Raw genomic sequence first — 13,758 nt, 5'->3', positions numbered from 1 at the left:
TGACTGTCCCCCTTATCTGCCTGCTTCAAAAAACACTGCAAGCACTAAGGGAGGATGTTTTGGAAGAGGTGGAGGATGAGGAGTCACAAATGCCATCTGCTTCTGGACAGTCTGCGCAACGTGGTTCCTCACAAAGGCCTAGGCAGGGGACAATTTGTGAGGAGGATGAGGAGGAGTCAATGGAGGAGGAAGACATCTCTCCAGAGGAGGGAGGTACACAATGCTCTAGTAGTCAGTATGTAGAGTGAGGGTCGGGTGATGCAGAGCAGGCAGAGATGACGCCTCAAGCAGGGGACAGCGTTTCTTGGGCAGTTGGGAGTCTGCAGCACATGGTTGATTTCATGCTGCAGTGCCTGAGAAACGACCACCGCATCGCCCACATTCTCAACATGGCTGATTATTGGGTGTACACCCTCCTAGATCCTCGCTACCGGGACAACTTACAAAGCCTCATAACACCGTTGAACTGGGAGCGTAAAATGCGGGAGTACCAAGACACACTGGTGCATTCCATCATGTTCTCCATTCCACCCGAGAGCAGCGCTGCTAGTGCTTTACAAAGCAGCTCTGTGCGTCGAGGCAGTGGAGGAAGCTCTGCACAAAGAGGGAGCAGAAGCAGCGCCTTAGCACAAGGCAAGACCAGTATGGCCAAAATGTGGCAAAGTTTTGTGTGGCCGCCAAAAATGTCTACACCATCACAGATGGCTCCAGTCAGCAGGAGGCAACGTTTCCGTCAGATGGTGACAGACTACATGTCTTGCCCTCTCAATGTACTCCCAGATGGCTCTTCCCCCTTCAAGTTTTGGGTCTCTAAGCTGGATACCTGGCCAGAGCTTAGCTAGTATGCATTGGAGGTGCTGGCTTGCCCTGCTGCTAGTGTATTATCGTAACACGTCTTTAGTGCCGCAGGTGGTGTACTAACAGACCGTCGCATGCGACTATCCTCCGATAACGTTGACCGGCTTACTTTTCTGAAAATGAACAAGGCCTGGATCTCGCCTGAATTTGCCAGTTCTCTTCCAGATTAAATAATTGGTTGGCAACAGTATCCAGGTCTCCAGTTGTGTTCATGTTTCTACCACCTGAACTGTAATCTCTGGGCTCCAACACGACCAGTTGCTGCTCAGAAGTGCCGTCTGCACAGAAAAAAACACTAGCTCCTGTGTTAGTGGGGTTCAGTAACGCCAGCTGCTCCCCTGCTGTGTGTCCGGCAATATCTCCTGCTCCCTCCACATTCTAATAACATCAGATTTTAAACTTGCTCCAAGTAGGCCTTAGTCTACACCATGATTGATCCTGGGCTCCAACACCGCCAGTTGTTGCTCAGAAGTGCCGTCTGAGGGGCGTGGCCTGCACGCTGATGGCGACGGCTGCTTGAAAGGAGAGCTCTGTGCTTCAGCAGGATAAACCAGCTCTTATCAGCTCACAGATAACAGGATTACCAGCTACAGGAGGTGTTAGTAACCCCAGCCCTTAGGGATGCCTAAGTTGAGACCTAAAAAAACTGGCACTCCAGCCAAGCTGACAGACTTTTACCCCCGGGATAGGGAAGTCTCCTCACCTAGCAAGATGGCGCTGGCTTCCCACTCAGCGTCTTCCCACTCCTCACAAGGAGATACAGGCTGCGTGAGAGGCAATACAGGCATTCCTCTGACAGAGGAAACAATGCAATCTCTGCTGAAAACGCTGAGGGTTTCCCTACAGGGTGATCTCAGAGAAATAGTCAGAGAGCTGAAGGAAGAAATCAGGTCTCTGGGTGATCGCACAGAGCATGTAGAAACTAAAATGGCTGAATTTGCAACATCACATAACAATCTGATAGATGCTAACACAGCTTTGGAAAAGGAGGTGGAGGCATTAAAACTTAAAATCAGTGATATAGAGGACAGATCCCGAAGAAATAACCTAAAAATCAGAGGGATTCCCTCATCTGTAGCAGATAAAGACCTCCATGAATACTTCCACAAGTTTCTGCAGCTTATACTTCCTGGATGGGATGCCAGAGACCTGATAGTGGACAGAATTCATAGAGTCCCTAAATCCAAAGGCATAGATCCAGCTCTGCCTAAAGATGTCCTGGCTAGACTTCATTTCTATAAAACAAAAGAAGCTGTGCTGTACACACTGAGGGAAAGTCCAGCCCTGCCAGACACTTTCATGGGACTAAAAATCTTCCCAGATCTTTCTGCTACAACTCTTAATAAAAGAAGAGAATTCGCCCACCTTTCTAAACTCCTTAGAGATCAAGACATCAAGTACAAGTGGGGTTTTCCGGTGAGGATGATAATTTTCAAAGATGGAGGCACTTACATATGTCATACTCCTTCTCAGCTGGGCAAATTGCTGGATGACTGGGGAATAGCCCACCCACCAAACCCTGGCGGGCGGGAGAATCAAAGAAGATCTCCAGACAGGATTAACCCTGAATGGTCAGCAACTTAGCTGGGACTCCTTCCTGCTTATGGCACCTGCTGTCCTTGCTCCTGTGACACGGGATGTTACGTAGCCCCCCTGATGTTCTCGCCTATGGCGAGCGGTTATACTCTGGTCACCCTACTCGGGGCAAACCGGTGTTGATGGAACTTTTTTGTTTTTGTTCTTCATCTCAAAAATGTTCTTTAATTTTTTTCGGAAATTTCTTTCAATTCCTTGTTGGTCTAACCCTTCTCATCCCTGATGGCGTTCCTAGGAATTCAACCCCCCCTGCGGCTCCAATATGAGAATTAAGATATTGTCTATTAATGTGAACGGACTCAACTCCCCAGCAAAAAGGTCAATGATGTGGAGAGAGGTGATGGCATCTAACTGTGATATAGCATGCATTCAGAAGACCCACCTTCTTTCCACAGATAATTAACGGCTACTTCATCCCAGGTTTCAACACGCCTTTTTTGCTAATGACTTAAAAAAAAGAGGAGGAGTGGCCATTTTAATAAAGAACTCAGTGGCCTTTAAATTGATAAATGTCAGTTATGGAGCGGATGGAAGATATATTATTTTGTCTTGTTATATTAACAGTGTCCCTTATACCTTGGCAACGGTCTACTCCCCAAATTCATCGCAATTGACCTTTGCTAGGAAATTTTTCCAAGCATTCAAGGATACTGCCACAGGGGCGGAAGTCATCTGTGGAGATTTTAATATACCTGTTATACGCTCCATGGATTGCTCCAACATCAACATCTCACATGCTAAGGAACTTAAGCATCTCATCAATGAATTCCATTTTCATGACATCTGGAGATATTTACATGCATCAGAAAGAGACTATACATTCTTCTCTTCCAGGCATCGCTCATACAGTAGAATTGATTTCTTTTTGGTCGACAGCAAATCTATAAGTAATTGTGTTGCAGCTGATATTGGTTTAATCACTTGGACAGATCATGCGCCGATCTCTTTGTCTGTTCAGGGTGGCTTTAATGTTCAAAATTCCCCCAGGTGGAGATTGAATACTAGCTTGCTTGGTAGGCAGAAGGTACATGATGAAGTAGAGTCAGTGTTAACAGAATATTTCAAACTTAATAATAATGGGGAAATTTCTGACGAGACCCTGTGGGCTGCTCATAAAGCAGTAGTCAGGGGGCAGTTCATAAAACTAGCCTCCATCCAAAAACGGCAAAAAGACGCAGATATTAAATATATATTAACCCGTATTCATCACCTTGAATCCCTGAATAAAGCCAAAGCAACCCCTAACTTGACTAAAGAAATTGTAACCCATAGATTTCAACTAAGATCCCTACTCCTGCAAAATTACGAACATAATCTAAAAAAAAATAGATCGACATTTTATGCTATGGGGGATAGAGCGGGGTCCTTATTGGCAAGAAGGACGAAAAAACGTGAGATTCAATCTAAAATAGAATTCCTGAGGGACCCAAATGGAACAATCACTAGACATCCCATTGAAATAGCAGAAGCATTTGCGAAATATTATGAGGCCCTGTATAATCTAAAAAATGATTCCAACACGTCACAGCCGACTCAAGTGGATATACAGGGCTTTCTAGACACCCTGGATCTTCCCCGGGTCTCAGATGAGCAATTAGAGGAGCTTAATCTTCCCTTTACTACACATGAAATCCTAGGTGCCATCAAAATGACTAAGTCTAACTCTGCCCCGGGCCCCGATGGGCTGCCATACGAATATTACAAACAATTTACATCCACTCTGTCCCCCTTTATGTTAAAAACCTTCAATTTTTGGCAAAATAAAGGGTCAATTTCCCCAGACAACTTGGAAGCGATTATTATCACGCTACCCAAGCCAGAGAAACCTGCAGACACCCCGGGTAATTTTAGGCCCATTTCACTCCTAAATTGTGATGTTAAAATTTATGCCAAACTAGTGGCGGATAGACTTCATAAAGTGATCCCGGCCTTAGTGGCCCCAGACCAAGTTGGTTTTGTGACAGGCAGGCAATCTAAGGATGGCACCAGACGGATGCTTGACTTGATTGGACTGGTGGAGATATCGGGTGAACCCAGTGCATTCCTGTCTCTTGATGCTGAAAAAGCCTTTGACAGGGTGCACTGGGGATACCTGGAGAGAGTTCTAACAAAATTCGGGTTCTTGGGAAAAATTAAGTCATCCATTCTAGCTCTCTACTCTTACCCAAATGCGTCAGTGTTGGCATCGGGGTTTCTGTCATCTAAATTTCAAATAAGTAATGGCACTCGCCAGGGGTGTCCATTGTCTCCCGCTATTTTTGCTTTAGTGGTAGAACCTCTGGCGGAAGCTATATGAAAAAACATAGCCATTTCTGGTATAAGAGTTGGGGAATTTGAACATAAACTTGGTTTATACGCAGATGATGTGATAATTTCCTGTTCTAACCCTGTAGTTTCGATTCCAGCAGTGGTGAACACATTATCGAACTTTTCTAAAGTGTCGTATTATAAGCTTAATGCGGCAAAGTCTTTGATATTGCCGTTTAATGTACCGGTGGAAGCCAGGAGTGTGCTGGAGGGGGCCTTTCAATTCAAATGGTGCGACAGGGGGATACCTTATTTAGGTATTAAGCTGACACCATCGCAGATGTTAATTAAAGAAAATTTGGAACCTCTGATCCAAAATTTAGAAAAGGAATTGGGAAGGTATGAAAAAATATCGTTGTCCTGGATGGCCAGGATACAGTCCTTTAAAATGGTTTTCTTACCCAAAATATTGTATGTACTCAGATGCTTACCCATCAAAATTTCTCACAAAACCCTGATGAAACTTCAATCGTTGACTAACAAATTTGTCTGGGGTAATAAAAGGGCCAGGGTCGCAGGTAAAGTGTTATATCCCCCATATGACTCAGGGGGACTGGGCACCCCAAACATATCGGCATATTATAAAACCTTACTAATTGAATCACTAAAGGAATGGTGGCGTCCATGTAATTCACATAGATGGGCTCAGATTGAAAATTTCCTGTCCCGCCAGGGCTCGGTCAGAAGAATGATGGAAGCAGAATATTTGAGCCATTCACGGTTCTCCCCGTGTGTTCCCACCATGTCAGCTTCCCTGGAGGTCTGGCGAAATGACTTGATTCATAAGATTCAGATTCCTCTTTCAGAGATTTCCCTCAAGTCGTTGGAATCTCAAATCCCCTTTTTGAATCTAGCCAGGTGGGAGGGATCGGGCATTACAGTGCTGGCGGATCTATTCTCTGATTTGTGTGTTAACCCCTTTAATGAAATAGTACGGAAACACCCCTCTTTAAAGGGTTGTTTCTATCAACACATCCAAATTAGTCATTTTCTGGCCTCTAAATTTCCTCTAAAGTCGAATCCTCTGTTACCTACAACAAAGGCTTTGGTATTTAAAAAGATAATTAAATCCAAAGGTATCTCCTCAACATACAAATGGCTCAATAACCCCCCCGAAGAGCAAAAATCTTCTTATGTGAATAAATGGGACATGGAGTTGAATGTTTCTACCTCTCCTTCAAACTGGCACTCGGCTTCAGCAAATATCCAAAAATATTCCAAGTGCATAAATCATCTGGAGCAACTGAAAAAAGTACACCTGCGATGGTATCGGTCCCCAGCCAACTTAGCACAGTTCCTCCCAAATTATTCGCCACATTGTTGGAAGGGCTGCCTCCAAAGGGGTACTCTTGGTCACTGCTGGTGGGCTTGTCCCAAGGTTTTCTCGTTCTGGCTGGAGGTGTTTGGCCTGATGGGTGAGCTGACAGGCAATACTATTAATCCGAATCCGGGTCTGGCAGTGCTAAACGTGGGTATAGAGGAGTTCTCTTGGGAATCCAGGGGATTATTGGTTCACATTCTAGTTGCTGCCAGATATTGCACAAGTAGCTATTGGAAATCCCCAAAGACACCTACATTAGCTGAACTATATAACCGAATTAATCTCCATTGCCAATACGAGTTCTGTCTGGCTCACTCCATCCGCGCCAAAAACAAAATACTTCAGACTTGGGACACGTGGCTAAACTCTGTATATGCATCCCCTGTCAGGCATCTGTTTCCAGGGCAAACTGTCTGAGATTAATAAAATGGGTCAAATAGGGTCAAAGAGAGTGTTACACAGGGAGTTCATCCGTACCACATGTCAATATTCAAGGTGTTTATATCTATGTTGTTGTTACTGCTCGGGCTACCCCGGAACGCCATCTAATTCCCTAGCTCCCCCCCCCTCCCTGGTTGCCTCTTTGCAACCATCCATGGTTCTCCCCCCCACCCACCTCTTCCTCCCTTCCCCTTTCTTATCTTCCTTTCTTACTCTCTGGTTCTGGTTGTTTGAAACCCTCGTTTTGAGGATTAAAGAGTAAATGGTAGGTTGACTTTATACGTATTAGGTGTTGATTAACCAAAAAAAAAAAAAAAAAGTTGTAACTTGTATCAGACATGATTGTTGGTGGTGTGATGGGAAATGTGAATCATAATCAAAAGATATACTACCACGTGTTACAGCGTTGTTCTCTTTGTGTATTAATGCCATTGATACCTGAATTTTTTTCCTTTTTCTAATGTAACTTCCTACAATAAAAATTGATTGGAATAAAAAAAAAAAAAAAAAAAGAAGTGCCGTCTGCACAGAGAAAAACACTAGCTCCAGTGTTAGTGGGGTTCAGTAGCGCCAGCTGCTCCCCTGCTGTGTGTCCGGCAATATCTCCTGCTCCCTCCACATTCAAACTACATCAGATTTTAAACTTGCTCCAAGTAGGCCTCAGCCTACACCATGATTGATCCTGGGCTCCAACACCGCCAGTTGTTGCTCAGAAGTGCCGTCTGCACAGAAAAAAACACTAGTTCCTGTGTTAGTGGGGTTCAGTAACACCAGCTGCTCCCCTGCTGTGTGTCTGGCAATGTCTCCTGCTCTGTCCACATTCACACTACTACTGATTTTAAACTTGCTCCAATTAGGCCTCTGGCTCCACTCTGTCTCTAGTATTTACCCTGGGCTCCAACACCGCCAGTTGCTGCTCAGAAGTGCCGTCTGCACAATCGACACTTGCTCCTGTGTTACTGGGGTTCAGTAACGTCAGCTGATCCCCTGCTGTGTGTCCGGCAATTTCTCCTGCTCTGTCCACATTCCCACTAGAATGTGGACAGAGCAAGAGAAATTGCCGGACACACAGCAGGGGATCAGCTGACGCTACTGAACCCCAATAACACAGGAGCAAGTGTTGACTGTGCAGACGGCACTTCTGAGCAGCAACTGGCGGTGTTGGAGCCCAGGGTAAATACTAGAAACAGAGTGGAGCCAGAGGCCTAATTGGGGCAATTTTAAAATCAGTTGTAGTCTACAACAGATATTAATCTTGATCCAATTAGGCCTCTGGCTCCACTATGTTTGTAGTATTAACCCTGGGCTCCAACACCACCAGTTTCTGCTCAGAAGTGCCGTCTGCACAGTTAACATATGCTCCAGTGTTATTGGGGTTCAGTAATGTGAGCTGATCCCCAGCTGTGTGTCCGGCAATTTCTCCTGCTTTGTCCACACTCACACAACTACAGATTTTAAACTTGCTCCAATTAGGCCTCTGCCTCCACTCTGCTTGTACTATTGACCCTGGGCTCCAACACCACCAGTTGCTGCTCAGAAGTGCCATCTGCACAGTCAACAAATGCTCCAGTGCTATTGGGGTTCAGTAATGTCAGCTGATCCCCAGCTGTGTGTCCGGCAATTTCTCCTGCTCTGTCCACACTCACACAACTACAGATTTTAAACTTGCTCCAATTAGGCCTCTGCCTCCACTCTGTTTGTACTATTGACCCTGGGCTCCAACACCGCCAGTTGCTGCTCAGAAGTGCCGTCTGCACAGTCAACATATGCTCCAGTGTTATTGGGGTTCAGTAATGTCAGCTGATCCCCAGCTGTGTGTCCGGCAATTTCTCCTGCTCTGTCCACACTCACACAACTACAGATTTTAAACTTGCTCCAATTAGGCCTCTGTCTCCACTCTGGTTGTAGTATTTACCCTGGGTTCCAGCACCGCCAGCTGATTCCCGGCAGTGTCTTTGGCACGGGTACTCCCTCCTGCCCAGCCTGGTTCCAGCACGCCAGCTGTTTCCGGGTAGTGTCAACGTCACTTTGCCTCCAAAACTTTGTCCTGTCGTGTTGCGGTCGGGTTAGCCGACTCTATGGTGCCTGCAGTTTAGGTGCTTCCTATGTGGGCTGTGGGATCTGGCAATAAAGGCTGGTTCCGTAGTGCCAATAGGACAAGCGCCCCCTGTAGGACTGTGTGATTCGGTAACTGCGGCCGGCTCGCGGCCTTGCAACTTTGTTTTTCATGGGTACCTTTTGCTACCCATCCGGGTTCCAGTACCGTCAGCTGGTTCTCGGCAGTGCCTTTCACTTAGGTGCCTCCTTCTCTGTATCCGAGTTCCAGCAACGTCTGCTGGTCCTTGGTAGTGCTTTCTAGCACAGGTACCTCCTGCTTAGTAACCGGGTTCCAGTACCGTCAGCTGGTCCTCGGTAGTGCCATTGGCTCTTGTAGCTTCTGCTACCCATCCGGGTTCCAGCACCGTCAGATGATCCTCGGTAGTTCCATTGCCTCTTGTTCCTTCTGCTGCCCCTCCAGATTCCAGCACCGTCAGCTGGTCCTCGGTAGTTCCATTGCCTCTTGTTCCTTCTGCTGCTCCTCCGGGTTCCAGCACCGTCAGCTGTTTCTCGGCAGTGCCTTTTGGCTTAGGTGCCTCCATCTCGGTATCCGAGTTCCAGCAACGTATGCTGGTCCTTGGTAGTGCTTTCTAGCACAGGTACCTCCTGCTTAGTCACCAGGTTCCAGTACCGTCAGCTGGCCCTCGGTAGTGCCATTGGCTCTTGTTCCTTCTGCTGCCCCTCCGGGTTCCAACACCGTCAGCTGTTTCAGGGAAGTGTCAACGTCACTTTGGCACCAATACATTGTCCTGTCGTGTTGCGGTCAGGTTAGCCGACTCTATGGTGCCTGCAGTTTAGGTGCTTCCTATGTGGACTGCGGGTTCAGGCAATAAAGGCTGGTTCCGTAGTGCCTGTAGGACAAGCACCCCCTGTAGAACTGTGGGTTTCGGTAACTGCGGCCGGCTCGCGGCCTTGCAACTTTGTTTTTCATGGGTACCTTCTGCTACCCATCCGGGTTCCAGCACCGTCAATTGGTTCTCAGCAGTGCCTTAGGCTTAGATGCCTCCTTCTCGGTATCCAAGTTCCAGCAACGTCTGCTGGTCCTTGGTAGTGCTTTCTGGCACAGGTACCTCCTGCTTTGTAACCGGGTTCCAGTACCTTCAGCTGCTCCTCAGGAGTGCCATTGGCTCTTGTTCCTTCTGCTACCCCTCCGGGTTCCAGCACTGTCAGCTGGTCCTCGGTAGTTCCATTGCGTCTTGTTCCTTCTGTTGCCCCTCCGGGTTCCAGCACCGTCAGCTGGTTCTCGGCAATGCCTTTGGCTTAGGTGCCTCCATCTCGGTATCTGAGTTCCAGCAACGTCTGCTGGTCCTTGGTAGTGCTTTCTAGCACAGGTACCTCCTGCTTAGTAACCGGGTTCCAGTACCGTCAGCTGGTCCTCGGTAGTGCCATTGGCTCTTGTAGCTTCTGCTACCCATCCGGGTTCCAGCACCGTCAGCTGGTCCTCGGTAGTTCCATTGCCTCTTGTTCCTTCTGCTGCCCCTCCGGGTTCCAGTACTGTCAGCTGGTTCTCGGCAGTGCCTTTGGTTTAGGTGCCTCCATCTCGGTATCCGAGTTCCAGCAACGTCTGCTGGTCCTTGGTAGTGCTTTCTAGCACAGGTACCTCCTGCTTAGTCACCGGGTTCCAGTACAGTCAGCTGGTCCTCGGTAGTGCCATTGGCTCTTGTTCCTTCTGCTGCCCCTCCGGGTTCCAGCACCGTGATCTGTTTCAGGGAAGTGTCATTGTCACTTTGGCAACAATACATTGTCCTGTCGTGTTGCGGTCGGGTTAGCCGACTCTATGGTGCCTGCAGTTTAGGTGCTTCCTATGTGGGCTGCGGGTTCTGGCAATAAAGGCTGGTTCCGTAGTGCCAATAGGACAAGCACCCCCTGTAGGACTGTGGGTTTCGGTAACTGAGGCCGGCTCGCGGCCTTGCAACTTTGTTTTTCATGGGTACCTTCTGCTACCCATCCGGGTTCCAGCACCGTCAGCTGGTTCTCGGCAGTGCCTTTGGCTTAGGTGCCTCCTTCTCGGTATCCGAGTTCCAGCAACGTCTGCTTGTCCTTGGTAGTGCTTTCTAGCACAGGTACCTCCTGCTTAGTAACCGGGTTCCAGTACCATCAGCTGGTCCTCGGTAGTTCCATTGGCTCTTTTTCCTTCTGCTACCCATCCGAGTTCCAGTACCGTCAGCTTGTTCTCGGCAGTTCCTCAGCCTTCTTGTACCTTCTGCTACATTTCCAAGTTCAAACTTTTTGAAATGGTTTTTGGTAATCACTCTGGATCTCCCTGACGACGACCATGAAGACCACCCCAAAGAAGACCAAAAAGATGACCCTGAAGAAGATGACCCAGAGGACAAAGAACATGAAGACAACCACCAAGATACAGAACAACAAGAGACAGAAGACCAAGATGCAGAAGAACAAAAAGCAGAAGAACATTAAGAATAAGACTAAAAATCAGAGCAAAAGATATTATCTAAATTATAAGCAGAAGAATACTAAGCAGTGTATGGGGGTGAGTCCGTTCCTCCTCGTGGTGCCCCTGGAAAATGCCTGCTGCTGCAGTCCAAACTGAACGCGGACAAATCCTGTTGTAAATCTTTTGTGACAGGCAGAACGGCTGGTGTAATCTTCAAACTTTTATAGATAACAACTACAGGAATGCCTGTTACAAATAAGAATATGATGAAGAAGAAGAATAGGAAGTGTCACGGTCAACCTGTGTCTGGACGCAGCAGTTACCGCAAGGCGAACCCATAACACACGTGACCCTGGATACAGTGCCTCCAGTGGCGAATTTAAATAATAAGGGGGAACCTGGGAAACATTAACAATGGTGGGCCCTGCGATAGGGAATGGGGACATGGAGCCCTCCTGCACTCCCCTGAGCCAGTGTCCCTGCACTCCTCACATTCCCTATACAGGCTCCGCACCTGTCGCCGCACGCGAACCTTAAACCCTTGCTCGCCCTGACCCAAACCCTCACTAGGGAATCGGTCGGTGCGGAGACTAATCCCACCACTGCACTAGAGACACAAAAGGAAAGAAGACAATACAGGGGAAGCACCACTTAGCTTGATGCTCTGTGCTTATGCTCCTTCAACAGAGCCCCACCACCTGCGTGCGTCTTCTCCTCCACCCGGATCCATCACCATCCTGGATCCTACACCATAGTGCAGCCTTGGAGCAGAGTCCATCACCAGTTGCAGCAGTCCAGTCACAGAGTCCCAAGGATGAGTCAGCCTCTGCCAAGAATCTAAGCATGCTTGAGTCCAGCTCTCGGCAACCAAGTCGAGCATGCCGAGTGCAACTCTCTCCATAGTCGCCATTCCACCAAGCCATGCACGCACTTCCCGCCGACACCATAAATTGCGACTCCTCCACGCCATGCCAGCAATTCCTGCAGACACCATTAGCTGCCACTCGTCTCCTCTGGCTGACTGCGCAGGACTCCTCTTCAGCTCCATCCTTCCACCAGGCTCTCACAAACTCAGAACCAATGAATGAATATCACCAGCAGTGATTGCACACCCTGAGACTCATTTCTAGAGCCCCACACCTGATTCATAATTATGTGTGCATTAAACCTAAAGTGTGATACCACTAACCACCACCAGGGACAGTCAAGTCACTTTGGCAACTTGCCAAAAGGAAAAAAAGTTCACTCTGCTTTTAAAACTGTCAGATCCACTTCAGATCATGACAGTACCCCCTCCTTAATGAGGGGCCTCTGGACCCTCAAGACCACTCCTCATTAGGGAAACACCTACAGCGGGGATGCCCAAATCCTGAGTTCACCCCACCACTACAGGTTTATGACAAACGCACCGCTGGCATTGGCAATATATGTTCATTTTGGAGGCACCACTCGTCTCCACAGCGCCGACCTGGGGAACGAGTTTATGCATGGGTATGTTTGCTATGAGCCGACCAGACTCCACAACACACCTCCACAAGATGTTTTTTGGTGGCCACCCATACATGCTCGTTCACACACAGGTCCGGACCTGAACGTCCATTGCACACATTCGTTTGTCATAATTAGTGAACTCATTCTGGACTTGACAACAAGGGAGTCCCCCTGCATCACCACACTCACACCCCCACTATTCACCAAGGGGTCACCACCCTCCAACCCTCTTCACCATGAGGTCTGCGCCTCCCAGGGTTGGTTAATGGCGAGGGTTGAGATTTGTCCCTACTCCCCCGCAGCACACCTGCTGCTCACACCAGGAGGAGAGGGAACGCATATGGAGGAAATATACACTCACTGGTCGCCTCCACACGACCAGGAGGGGCGGCTTCTATGGTGGTATTTGAAGATTTGGCGTAAACCCCGCAGAATCTACACCAGTCTGCTCATCACTGGGAAGTACCCCTTCACCTCGGGGAACACCAAGCAGCTCCGTGGGGCACCATTCATCCCACCTGCCTGGGTACCCCCACGTGCATGAGCAAGTCCCGCTCCCAGTAGCGACTCTAGGGGCTTTTAGCCAGATCACAGCCGCTTTTTTTTTTTGGTTCTCTGAGCAGAGGCCCCAGACCCTGATAACTGCTGCTGCAGCGGTTTAAACACCATGCAGCTCCTCACTCACCTCAGTGAAGCCCAGCAGCAACTGCTCACAGGTCTCCACATGGCCAAAGGCCCCAGACCCTGATAATTGCTCACAGGACTCCACCAAGCCATGCTCACCAGAAAAAAAACAAAAAAAAAAACTGTAAGGCTGGTGATAATGTCACGGTCAACGTGTGTCTGGACGCAGCGGTTACCGCAAGGCGAACCCATAACACACGTGACCCTGGATACAGTGCCTCCAGTGGCGAATTTAATTAATAAGGGGGAACCTGGGAAACATTAACAATGGTGGGCCCTGCGATAGGGAATGGGGACATGGAGACCTCCTGCACTCCCCTGAGCCAGTGTCCCTGCACTCCTCACATTCCCTATACAGGCTCCGCACCTGTCGCCGCATGCGAACCTTAAACCCTTCCTTGCCCTGACCCAAACCCTCACTAGGGAATCGGTCGGTGCGGAGACTAATCCCACCACTGCACTAGAGACACAAAAGGAAAGAAGACAATACAGGGGAAGCACCACTTAGCTTGATGCTCTGTGCTTATGCTCCTGCAACAGAGCCCCACCACCTGCGTGCGTCTTC

The 13,758-nt window shown here is 48.4% G+C and overlaps 1 protein-coding gene across 2 annotated transcripts in view; it reads left to right on the top strand.

Annotated features, from left to right (window-relative positions):
• The window catches only part of PDGFC (platelet derived growth factor C), a 423,119-nt gene that overhangs the window by 313,870 nt on the left and 95,491 nt on the right, over positions 1-13,758 (top strand). The window lies entirely within an intron of this gene.

This window comes from Dendrobates tinctorius, unplaced genomic scaffold (genome assembly GCF_039654945.1).
Source record: "Dendrobates tinctorius isolate UK_male_01 unplaced genomic scaffold, ASM3965494v1 ptg000008l, whole genome shotgun sequence".
In the NCBI taxonomy this organism is placed as follows: Eukaryota; Metazoa; Chordata; class Amphibia; order Anura; family Dendrobatidae; genus Dendrobates; species Dendrobates tinctorius.
This window is presented reverse-complemented; position numbering and strand designations above follow the sequence as displayed.